This window comes from Herpailurus yagouaroundi, unplaced genomic scaffold (genome assembly GCF_014898765.1).
Source record: "Herpailurus yagouaroundi ecotype Mexico unplaced genomic scaffold, PumYag 162, whole genome shotgun sequence".
NCBI classification, from domain to species: Eukaryota; Metazoa; Chordata; class Mammalia; order Carnivora; family Felidae; genus Herpailurus; species Herpailurus yagouaroundi.
In genome coordinates, this window is record NW_024412403.1 from 61631293 (window position 1) to 61643440 (window position 12148).

Here is a 12148-nt window from a genome sequence, read left to right on the forward strand (position 1 = left end):
TTAGTGTTCAAACTGGGCACTTCTGAGAGTGCAAGGGAGCACTGTTAATAATTAGGTGAGGACAGCAGGAGTAAAGCAAGAATGGGATGTGTGATCACCCAAGCCAATAGAGTGCTGTATGCACTTGCTACAGCTCCCCGTGGGAAGGCAATAGTGTACTATAGGGAGGCTGTGGATAGCCTGACCCATTGCTTATTCCCCACGTTCTGCAGACAAGGGATAATGTCGGTAACATCTGGATCACAGATTGAGAAATAAAATGGATGGCTGTAACACTAAGTCTTAGGGCTTTCCTATTTTTCTACCTCACTTCTCAAATGGCTCCAAAGAATCCTTTTCTCTGAACCATCCTTCATTTCTATTCCCTATTCTTGCCTTCATAACTTCACAATCAGCTTGAGAGGCCAAGTGAGTAGGCTTTTACCATCCAGGTGGCTCAAGTACGGATTGTTGGCCTGTGACCCAGATCTCTGTGTCTTGTGAGAAGTAACCCCCAGAGGTAATGACCTGCAGATGGGAGGAATGCCCACCTCCTTTGGTTCTTTCTCGTCCACCTTAGGAGAGAGGACCGGTTCAGGAAAGTCTGAGCTCAACCACCTCTACCTTGCTTCACTCGATCTCCTCCTCATGCTATTTGAGCTCAGTTGGTGTGACCACATCCTTTTACATAGTCATTTATTTCCTTTGTTTCCATCTTTATATTTTGTCAGCCTCACATATATCCAGTTAACTTAATAAATGCCTAGAGGCTCTATGTTCACTTTCAGTGATATGATTTGCATTGGTTTTTACGTAAGAGAATTCCTTCTTGTTCTGGCTTCCATTTGGTCTATTATGTGCCTAAAATGTTGTATTGGGCTACAGTTTCTATTTTTTTCACTGTTGTAAAACAAATGGTCTTTGCCAGATTCAAGAATCATGGTGAACCCTCTATAACTGTGCTAATACAAAATAGAGCCCTAGGGGAAGGAAGGTCCCAATAACCCAGGAAGAAATGTTCAGGAAATCAGTCAGCAGACCAAATTCTAAGACCTTGCTGAGTCCTCCATGCACATAGAGCATATAACGACAAGAGCATTTATTTTTTAAAAGCCTACCACTTATTACCATATCATTTCACTGAATCGTCACAGCAACCCCTATCACATAGGTAGCATTATTATCCTCATTTTCAAATGGGAAAACTGAGGCCAGAGAAATCAAGAAAATCACTCAAGGCCACTTAGGCAATTGGTGAAAGAGTGGCATTTGAACCCAGGTGGTCTGGCCCTAGAATTCACATTCTTACCTGCTTCATTGCATTTGCATGCTTTGCCCCAAATGAAGTCTGGCCCTTAGGTGTCCATGGGTCCACTGTAAAGCCGCATGAAAAGGTTTGTCCAATATGTCCTTCAGTTACTTCTATATCTACCCATAAATTAGCACGGTGTTCATGTTTCTAGGCCTTGGGACTTCAACATGGTTTCAGTAATCTAATTTAAAGACATCTTTAAGTTGCACTAAAATGTAGTAAGGCTTTTCTTTTTTTTAATATATTTTTTAAATGTTTATTTTTGAGAGGGGGGGCAGGGAGAGGGGACAGAGGATCTCAAGCGGGCTCCGTGCTGACAGCAGCGAGATCCACAAGATCCTGGCCTGATCCGAAGTCGGATGCTCAACTGACTGAGCCACCCAGGTGCCCCAAAATGTAGAGTTTTCTACATATAATTTTACTATCACTAAGGTCTTTTTTATTTAAGTTAACAGTGAGCACTAAAACTGGCCGAGTCTCTGATAAAATCACCATCTCTAAGTAGGATGGATTTATTAGATAACTTTTTTCCACACAGGTGAAAATAATCTTTTTTTTTTTTTAACGTTTATTTATTTTTGAGACAGGGAGAGACAGATAATGAACGGGGGAGGGTCAGAGTGAGAGGGAGACACAGAATCTGAAACAGGCTCCAGGCTCTGAGCTGTCAGCACAGAGCCCAACGCAGGGCTCAAACTCACAGACCGCGAAATCATGACCTGAGCCAAAGTCAGACGCTTAACCAACTGAGCCGCCCAGGCGCCCCAGGTGAAAATACTCTTTAAACACACATTTGCTCATAGCACCAGTCACAGACATATCACTAGATTTGCCATTTATGATGAAGAGGTGTCTTCCTTCTGATTAATTCTGGAAAGAAACTCTACCACAAGTATCATAATAATTAATATCATGTAGCATTTCACAATGGACAAAACTCTTTCACATATAATATCTTAGTATTTTCTTAAAACCATCCTATATGTTTTCAGGACAAGTCCTATTACTACTATTTGATGTACAAATAAGTTGAGGCTATAAAAGTGTTTAAGTGACTTAGCCTAGGTTTTACACAGCTAGTAAGAGGCAGGGTTAGGATTAGAACCCACACCCTTGATGTTCTTCCCACTGCATACCACTGGATCTCTGAAGAATGAAAACTGGATCGCCTACAGATCTAAGGCCACGCTAATTCTCAGGACATAGAAGAAAAGATAAAAACACTGAGAGTGATGATGAAGGTTGCTTTACAGAAGGAAATGGTCAACACCAAAAGCTGTCATCACACTGCACACATTCACACACACAATCTCATGAGAAAAATTCAAACTGCTTGCTTGAGTGAACTGGTCGAGTCTATCCAAACAATCAGGTAACCCTATGGAGATAATCACAAAAAACTCATTACATGGTCTGAATTATGGTTTCTGCAGTAATGTCAACCAACTTCGTTAAAGACCACAGTGACAAACTCCAACCTGCACACATGTACAACCTGACCTGACGAGCCTAGTTGGATTTTTATAGACACAATTTTTAAACATCTCCCTGAGTGCACTGGTCCCACACTGCAGTAAGCAGCCATGAAAGGCTGAATGGGCTTTGCTGATACGGGTACAGATGCTATGGGGGACCCTGCCTCTCCATTCAAGCGCGCCTGGTTCCTCCCGCACACAATGCTGAAGCAATTCTTTCCCAGGCTTTCTTTTATATTTAACACTAATACAGTGGGAAAAAGTTTCTGCCACAGCAAGGCAATGTCCAGGCTTTTGTGAAGCAGGCCTTTTCATCCAATGGGCATTAATGTATAGATTCCAACGGAATAAATCTGAAATAGTCTACTGTAGAAGATTTGTTCCCCATTGAAAACAAATCTTGATTAGATGGTTATTCAGGGACTGTATAGGAAGGAATGGTGTGAAAATGCTAACTCCATTCTTTCCTAGATTGGCACTGAATAGGCATTTGGGCTATTCAAAAACAAAACAAAACAAAACAAAACAAAAAACCACCAACTACCCTCTTAACTCTACAAAACCATACAACTTTCCAAAGATTATGTATATTTGGGGACGCCACCTCACCCCAAAAATACCCCACGATGGTGTGAACATAGAACTGCGGGGGTAAAATGAAGAGTTGATAAAAATGGTTCCCTATGTGTTTAAAAATAATAACCGACCTCCTTTCCACTAGAGTAAAAATATAGAGTCAGCCTGAGATGGCATTCACTAGAAACACACAAGGCATCCTACCACAGAAAGTGGTCATGTATTCTGAATGACTGTGTTCTGTGAGCGAGCACAATACGGATGGGGCTGAAGTGGGGCGAGCACCGAAGGGAAAATCGGCTTGTGGTGAAAGAGGTGATGGAGGGCCTGGCTCTGCCTTGTAGGAACCCGGCTCCTGACTGTCTCTTAAACTGCGGGTGTTCGGGGACAGGACTTAGCATGAGAATAAAAAGCTGCTTGTGCACAAGGGAAAATGAACAAGAAAGGAAACAGCAGGCAATACAATCTCCTTTAATTAGGTGTGAAATCCAGTCCTTTCTCAGCCCCGGATATATAAAATCAGACCAGTGCAAGGGTGAGGTGCTATAGAGGGAGATGGGAATTTGAAGTCTCTGTGATTTGGGAGGAAACACCAGCTCTCAAATTAAAACCAACATGAATTTCGGTCAAGTCAACACGTCTAAGTCAAATGGCAGGGCCGAAAAGCCCTTGAGCTTTCAATCTGGGCCAGCAGGCTCACATGAGGTAAGTGGGTCAGCTCACAAAATAGGGCTAGGGTGGCCAGGCCTCCACAGCCCAGGCTTTTATATCACACTCTTTGCCACCTTGCACCTTGATACTTTTACTGTGTTGAAGTTTCTCTTTCGTATATCAGGTGATTAGTGATGATCATAAGCTACTGTGTGTTGGTGCTACTGACCAAGTGGGTCATACTAGGAAAGACCGACTCTTCTCCTGAGAAAACAAGGATGCATGTGGTCACTCAGGTCCCTTCCTCCCCAAATCTACATCTGTTGCCCCTGCCAGGGCCAAGACCTCGGATATTTGAGTTCACGTATGTGCCGGGGTGGGGAGGAGCTGCTGAGCCTGAGGAGGGCAGAGGTTGCTTCCTCACGGGCTTCACCATCCAAAGCAGATGGCCCAACACATTCTTTCTATCTCAGGGGCATCTCCACAATCTTTGTGAGACAGGGAAACTGAAGGACTCCGTAAAAACCTGCTTTTTGTTCCCTTTCCCACTTCTATTCTGCTAGGACCTGCATCTCTGCCCTACACATGCCTTAATGTATGTCCTCCTTTGTAAGGGACAAGGAGTTCATGATCTCTTTGGAGTCTTCCAGCACAGCAGATAACATCTAAGGACTGACCAGGCGAGGTCATCATGTGCATATTCCAGACCACTGGCGCTAGACATCTTGACGCCAACACCCCCTGGCTCCAGGGAGTAAGTGACTTATGATGGACACCTGGACTCTGTCCTTGTTCTGACCAGTTCCTGGATGACTGAGAGGACATGTGCACCAGACCACAGTCGTCAATAAAAAATCCCCAGGCCCCAAGTGAAGATGAGACTCCCTCCTTTCCTTTCCGAGTCTCCCACACACTCTGTACCTGCACTCTCTTTCTACCTTCAATAAACTCTGCTTTCACCTCCTCCTGGCTCGCGTTTGATTTCTATCCTGCACGCAGCCAGGAACCCTCTTGGCTGGTCCTGTGGGATGGCCTCTGGGTCGTGGGACCCAGCCCGTCAACATCATTTGGAGGGTGGCTGGGAGCACTGGAGAAATCACTTACCACTGGCTCCATACACCTAGCATATCCTAGCTGTCATTGCTTCTGGATGTGGACCGTGGGAGGGTCATTAGCATATGGGAAAGAGAGCTGCACTGCCTTATGCACCCACTCCTGGGTGTAAAGGGAGTGCTTTGGTTTGTCTCCCAGTGAGAGTTGTTCTCTACCTTCCTGATTGTCTAAGCCCAAGGTACAGGAATTAGTACAGGTACAGGAATTAGTACAAGGTACAGGAATTAGAGGATGTTCTCTTTTTCTCTTTCTTTCTTTTTTTCTTTTTTACCATTGGTAACAGAATTGTTCTCTTAAAGCATTAAAACTTAGTTCAACTTTCAGAAATTAGATTTTCAAACTATTTTCAGGAATATACCACCTATGAATGTTGGGAACAACACCATTCTACTTATGATCTCAGTACCATAGTTGGATATGTCTTTCATATTCCTTGAACTTTCATTCATACATGTAAGGAACTTTCATTCCTTCCGAAGCACAGTTTAAGTAGTGAAAGGTCTTTAGGAAGTGTATGTGTGGGCTTTAGGGGTATCTACATATTATCATGAATGGGCATGTTTCTACTTTCTTAGGGATAAGGTCAATGTCTTTCATTAGAATCTCAAAGAGGTCTGTATTCCCCCCAAATTAAGACCCATGAATCGAGAATCAAGTATCTCTCCTCAGGCTGCTCTTAACTACTTTCAGTAATCAGAGCCTCTGAAACTGACGTCGCCTTCATGACTGCATCTGAGATAACAGGCCCGGCAGGCTGATATTTCCCATTTACTTGAGTGGATGCTATTTTATGTGATCAACGCCACAGTCTTAGCCAAAGTGACAGCACTTACCTTTCCAAAGAGAATGATTCAAAAATAAAAATAGGATTGAAAAGGAAGAGAAAAAAAAAGAGAGAACAGAAATATAGATGATAAAGTACTAACACTAGCTGAGATCTGGAGGAATAGAACAGAGCTATATAGTCTGACAACTGGTGAAGCCAACTATAGGTTTTTATCAGAGCGGATCCCCTTTGAAAGTTAACACAAATCCATATAAGAACTAGGAAATATCCTTTAATGTTTTTTGGACTGTTAAAAATGAGATATTGTGGTATAAATTGAACAAAAAATAAATAAAAACTTAACATGCACTTCTTTTTTTAAAAATCTTAATGTGTACTTCCAATCTAGCCAACAAGGTAGAGTTCACCTGAAAGCCCTGTAGTACTTCAAACAGACGGCTTTTCTTTCTTTTCCTCCCTTCCTTCCTTCCTTCCTTCCTTCCTTCCTTCCTTCCTTCCTTCCTTCCTTCCTCCATCCCTCCCTCCCTCCCTCTCTCCGGTCTCTCTCTTTCTCCCTCCCTTTTTTCCTTCTGCTACACCCTTAAGTTTTCCTAAGCTTCAAGTATGGGGAACAAGGGGGAAAAACTGTGAATTAGTAACTCATATACTCTGTGATCTTCAGGCCCATTCCCAAATCTGGACTGAGTCTCCATTCTTGCCGTCCTTCCCCTCTCTTCACTCTACCAAAAAGCAAGAGCTTCATGCTTCCTCTGAAGGATAGGAAGAGACTGATACTGCCGGTGGGATTTCCAGGGCCAAAGGAAAAGTCCCACGGAAGCCTTTTGAGTTGGCTCTGGAGGCTCTCACAGTCTCTCTCGGACAGCCCAGGCCTTTGGCTTGCCTGATTCCACATTCACTCTGCTGTTACCTCCAAGAAGGGACTGAGCAATGCCTGATTATGCATCTAACATTGCAAATACAACTGACTGATGGATGGAGTTGTTTTGGGGGTCACCTGAATATTCACCAATTCGTAAGTGAAACATTTACTGAGAAAACCCTCTTGGAAATGGATCCATAAGGACACAGGTGATCTAAAATCTAAAACAGTGAAAAGAAATTCATCCATAAGGACCTTTGATATATGAAACGTATACTCATCAATCAACTTCTCCCTGACCTCAGTGCCCAGGAAAAGCTGGTTCTATGTTTATCTTTGTGGACCCTGTGAAAATCGTACCTGGAGCTCAGAATCAAAATTTAGGTCAAATTTTCAGAACTATATGGGACCTCATGGCATGCTTTTCTAAGTCAAATTTACCCCCTGGCCTCATTCTAGTGTCAATTCCTTATTTTACTTCAACTCTGATTTCTTTTTTATAGTTACATGTAAGTATATTTTCCTACATATTTACTAATGTATTGAGTATTCTTTTAAGCCAACTCAAATCCCTTTAGTTATGAGGTGAGGATATAATCAAACAATCAAGAAGTAATTGAACATCAATTTTATGCAACCAATTCTAAATATAAGTTAAAACTTCAGCTTGGGGTATTATCAAGCTACATGCTTTGTGAATTTCTATACTTTGAGCATCTGATTCCAGTGGAACAAAACACTGAATGTTCAAACACCTTCTTTATTCTCTTATAGTGCAGCTTGTGAAAGCTAAGTTTTAACTCTGGGAACAAAGGCATCGGACAGCTATAATTCTAGACAACATTCTGAAAGACACCTATGCCCTCATTCCAACGCTGAAATGAAATGACTTCTTCTTGAGAAGGCAGGACCTGCTGGGACTAAGGAAGAAAGTCATTGAAATCTGAGGTTGATGCCTTTAAATCCTCTTATATCATAAACCTTTTGAGACACCTTTTAGGAGTTTGATTTTTTTTTATAAAGCTCTTTCCTTACAAATTTAGCTGCTGCCCTATTGTAACCTTTTCTTTTGTTCACTAAATCTGGGGAACAAAAACACAGAGATGCTGCATCCGTGGGTGGGATACAAAAATGAACAAAGGGATCTACTTACATTCATAGTTAAAGTATGCAGTTTGAACTTGGCTTTGGATAGGCCTTAAAGAAGGATCTTTATATTCAAATGTACAGTTAATAAGTTCAGTCCTTTTCTTCTGCTTGAAAAGAAATTAAAAATTTTAAAGTGTTTATATAGAAACCAGCATCTTCTTACTTACTAATCTGTTCTTCTTTTGATCTGTATATCATCCTGTACTTATTTTAAAGGAAAAACACATTTTTTAATTTGACTGAGTTCAAAGATCCAGAATAACTCCTAGGAATGGCATTCCTTTGGAAAATATCAACTGGTGTTAAAGTATAGTTAAGTAAGAAATTAATTTTTTGACTTTGGGACAACTTTTATCTGAATTTCAATGAGTGAGAAAACAGAGCCCCATAGTGTCATTTTAAAAAAGCTGTTTTTTACTCAAATAATCAGAACTTCCCAATCCACAGAACTTCCTTTGGTCCTCTGTTGCTGCACTGTTTCGAAACTGCTTTTGAAGCAGATCTTCAGATTTGCTCAATGCTCAAATGTTCTCTTTGCTTACGTCTTCCGGGAAAAAATAAGTCACTTCCAATGTGACAACTGGTTTTCAAGCACAGTTCTGTGTATTGGTAGAAGGGGGCTACAGTGTTTCTCTATAGAGGGCATGGGCTTGAGCCATGATAGATTGTTTTACTGAAAAAATGAAGGCCTTCTATCTCAAAGCAACAAGGAAAAGCCAACGAAAAAGGTTATTATTATTATTTTTTTCTGGATTACTAGAAAAGTTAGAAGCACAGAGGGGATTTGATGTTTAGGACAAGTAGTTGAAACTACCTCTCGACAGCCCAGCTAGGGCGATCCATCATGAAACCAGGCACAGAGTTTCCTTAAGAAAGAATAAGATGTAAGTCTTCTAGGATGAAGAAGATCCTAGGTAAGTGTTGTTGGAACTCAAAACCTTGGGAGACATGGATAAATAAAGGAAGTAGAGGGCATACTTCATATTATTCTAATGAGGAGTAAGATGCTTCATTTTTATTTTATTTTTATTATACTTTATGTGTTCTTTTATATAATATTTTAGTACTATTTACCTGTCATAGGAGAAAAGATATTAAGCTGTAAGAGTCTTCTATAGCTGTAGGTAACATTCTAATAATCTCATCTCACTTCACTGGTTTGATCTTATTTTCCCATTTTCCCCAAATAAAATCTTTGAACTAATCGAAGAAGTTGGACATTGTGCCATCTCTTGCGTGCACTGCAAGAGCTTATTCTTAATTCTCCTCTGCTGAATTTGTCCTGAGTTCTGAAATTCTGTGCTTTCCTCTAACTTACCAGACCTTATGACCATTTGAGAACCCTATAAAAAGTTCTTCCTTCTCTGTGGAGCCCTTCTCTGATTGCCGGGTCCATCTTAATTTCTCTCTTTTCTTAGTTCCGACTGGTTGGTGAGGTAATAGATTGAAACATTAATTTCTGTTTGTGTTTTTTTCTTTTCCCCACTGAATGAGAAAACTTTCATAGCAATAAGGCAATTAAGAAAAGCTAAGCTTGTACATAGTTCTGGGCTCTCTTGTCTTAGGAAGTTGTGGCTTCACAGTCCAAATCAGAAGTTAAGCCCTAAAGACAAAGCCCCAAGATGGAGAGCTTTGTTTTGGGAATCTAGGCCCTCTAAGGGAATTAAGCTAGGCCCTTACTAGGGTGAGGAGGGTGAGGCTGGTGCTTTGGAGGTACACTGAGGTGGCCTGTCAGGGGAGAAAAATAATTACCCCTCAAATGGGGGAAGGTGCTATAAAGTTTGAAGTCTCTGCTTACATACAACTCTAGTTGGGGTAATTTCTTGGTACACTTCTGGAGGATGGACATAAAAAAGGGTACTGCCTTGACAGGAGCAGTGATGCACCTGGGGCAAGGATGAGGGTGAGGGGCATCTCTAAACCCAGCTACAGCAGTAGTGCCCAGCAGTCAGATGGACCAGGGTCTTTGTCATGTAGACAAGCAATGTTGATGACGGAGACTGCTGTGGACTAAGGATCTGACCTCTCCCTAGATTTTGTAAGTCCCTGTACTAGTCTGGGGAAGGGAGAGGAGCCTTGAAGCCTCATGGAATTTCTTGCTATTTTAGTGACAGGTTTAATTTGCTTTAGAAATAAGGAAATGTGAGGCGCCTGGGTGGCTCAGTCGGGTAAGCGGCTGACTTCGGCTCAGGTCACGATCTGGCAGTTTGTGAGTTCGAGCCCCGCGTCGGGCTCTGTGCTGACAGCTCAGAGCCTGGAGCCTGCTTCAGATTCTGTGTCTCCCTCTCTCTCTCTGACCCTCCCCCGTTCATGCTCTGTCTCTCTCTGTCTCAAAAATAAACGTTAAAAAAAAAAATTAAAAAAAAAAAAAAAGAAATAAGGAAATGTTTCTTCCACCTGAATGTTGAGAAATAAGTCTGAACTTCTTACACATGTACTACCTAATTTAGTATATTATTGACCACTGTCTCTTTTCACTTGTGCTTGTCTGGGTCTACGAGAATAATCGAAGCATCCGAAGGCTAGTACCCTGCCTTGTTATAACTACAGCTACAACTACAAATTACTGAACCTTCACACTGCCCAACACATTTCTTTACATTGAGTAGGTCCTAACTGAGCATTTGTTAGGTCAAGTCTCTGTCGAACTTCCTGAACATGCTGACAATATCAATGGGAACTTCAGGCTACACCTTTTCTCTGAGGTACTGCATGTTGTAGTCCCAGGGAGTCTTTCTGTCTCTGAAGTTTGAGTGATGCTATTCTCCCTCTCCTTTATTACTCTACTGCCTCTCATCAAGGAAGAGCCACAGTTCTATTTTCAGTACACATTTAAGGTCTAAGGCAATTGGTTTTTTATGAGTTCACTGAGTTTCTCACAAACTGTGCTCAATCATTTATGATTTCTGACACAGGCCTTACTGTCCCCATCTCCTGGATTCCATTTCTCCCAAAAGACAGCTCATTAGGTCCTCCTGTCGGCTGAGGAGTCAGCGGAGCTCAAAGTAGAGCCATACCTTAAAACCCCAGGTGAGAAGAGACGATCAGTCTCTCATGCGATCTAAAAATGATCAGGCTAAAGTCCCACCACCCTTGCCTGACTTAGGGAAGCTAAACTGCTTGCTCACAGATGTTAGAGAGATCTCTATCAATCAGTTGTGATAACTGGATATGTGTATTTGCATAAACAGCGTCAGAGATTGTTTAGAATATTTTCACTTGGTGGCCACTGGGTGTCCTCATTTACAAAGTAAATAAGTAAATACGCGCTATTTAGTGTAGGTCACCAGAGGGAATAAAGACACTAGATTTCTCTTTGGCCTTTCACATGCTGAGCATAATTTTTTTTATTGAACTTACAACCAGGTCAGATATCGGTACTGTTTATAAATGTTTGGGTAAAATTGGTAAGGTTTATAACCAAAGTAACTTTTGTAGGTTCCAGACATGAATTCATAAGGCCATTTCCTCAACAGAGGGGACCGTGATCTAGCTATTAGAATGAGCTCTTATTTGCTTGAAAATTGGCATGGGATTTTGACTATCTGCGCAGAGAGCCGGGAGAGAGAGGAGCAGAGAAAGTCTTCATTTATTCTTAAAAGAAAAGAGAACACCAAATATCTCCATGGGATATTTGTTAGATTCTGTTTTTATCTCAGTTTTTCTGGAAACCAATTAAAAATAATAATGAGAAAGATAAAATATGTCCTTTTCCTGGGAAACCTAAAATAATGTGGAAAAACAGTACATTGAACTGGGGCATATAATGATTATGAATCATTTCATATTGAAAGACAAAGAATTAATTTTATTTATTTATTTATTTATTTAGGTGGACCAGTTATCCCATCTGTAAAATGAAGATTCTTATGCTTCACAGGGATGTGGTAGGAGAAATAAAATAGAATAAGGAGGCATGTAGGGATCCTAGGAAAAGAAACTTGTATACCAGACAGATTTTAGGGCAGTACTAACATTCTGACTGTAGCTGAGTCACAGTTGTGGATCTTGTTCCTAACAGCAGACGGGAGTCAAGGCCAGAGTTCATGCAGCCAACAGATATTTCCTGATTCAACCACTCTAACGCACCAAGTGTAAGGCACTGCGGGGCCGTCACTTTGTGCTCCGTAAAGTGATTTGTGCATGCCTAGGATTGTCAATGCTTCTAAACTTGTATTACATACATCCCTGATGAGATTCTTTCCTTGCAAGGCCAAAATGATTTCCATCTCCCTACTCTGTAAATT

General features: G+C 41.3%; 1 protein-coding gene across 27 annotated transcripts in view; it reads right to left on the reverse strand.

Annotated features, from left to right (window-relative positions):
• Positions 1-12148, reverse strand: part of ZBTB20 (zinc finger and BTB domain containing 20) — a 774657-nt gene that overhangs the window by 21145 nt on the left and 741364 nt on the right. The window lies entirely within an intron of this gene.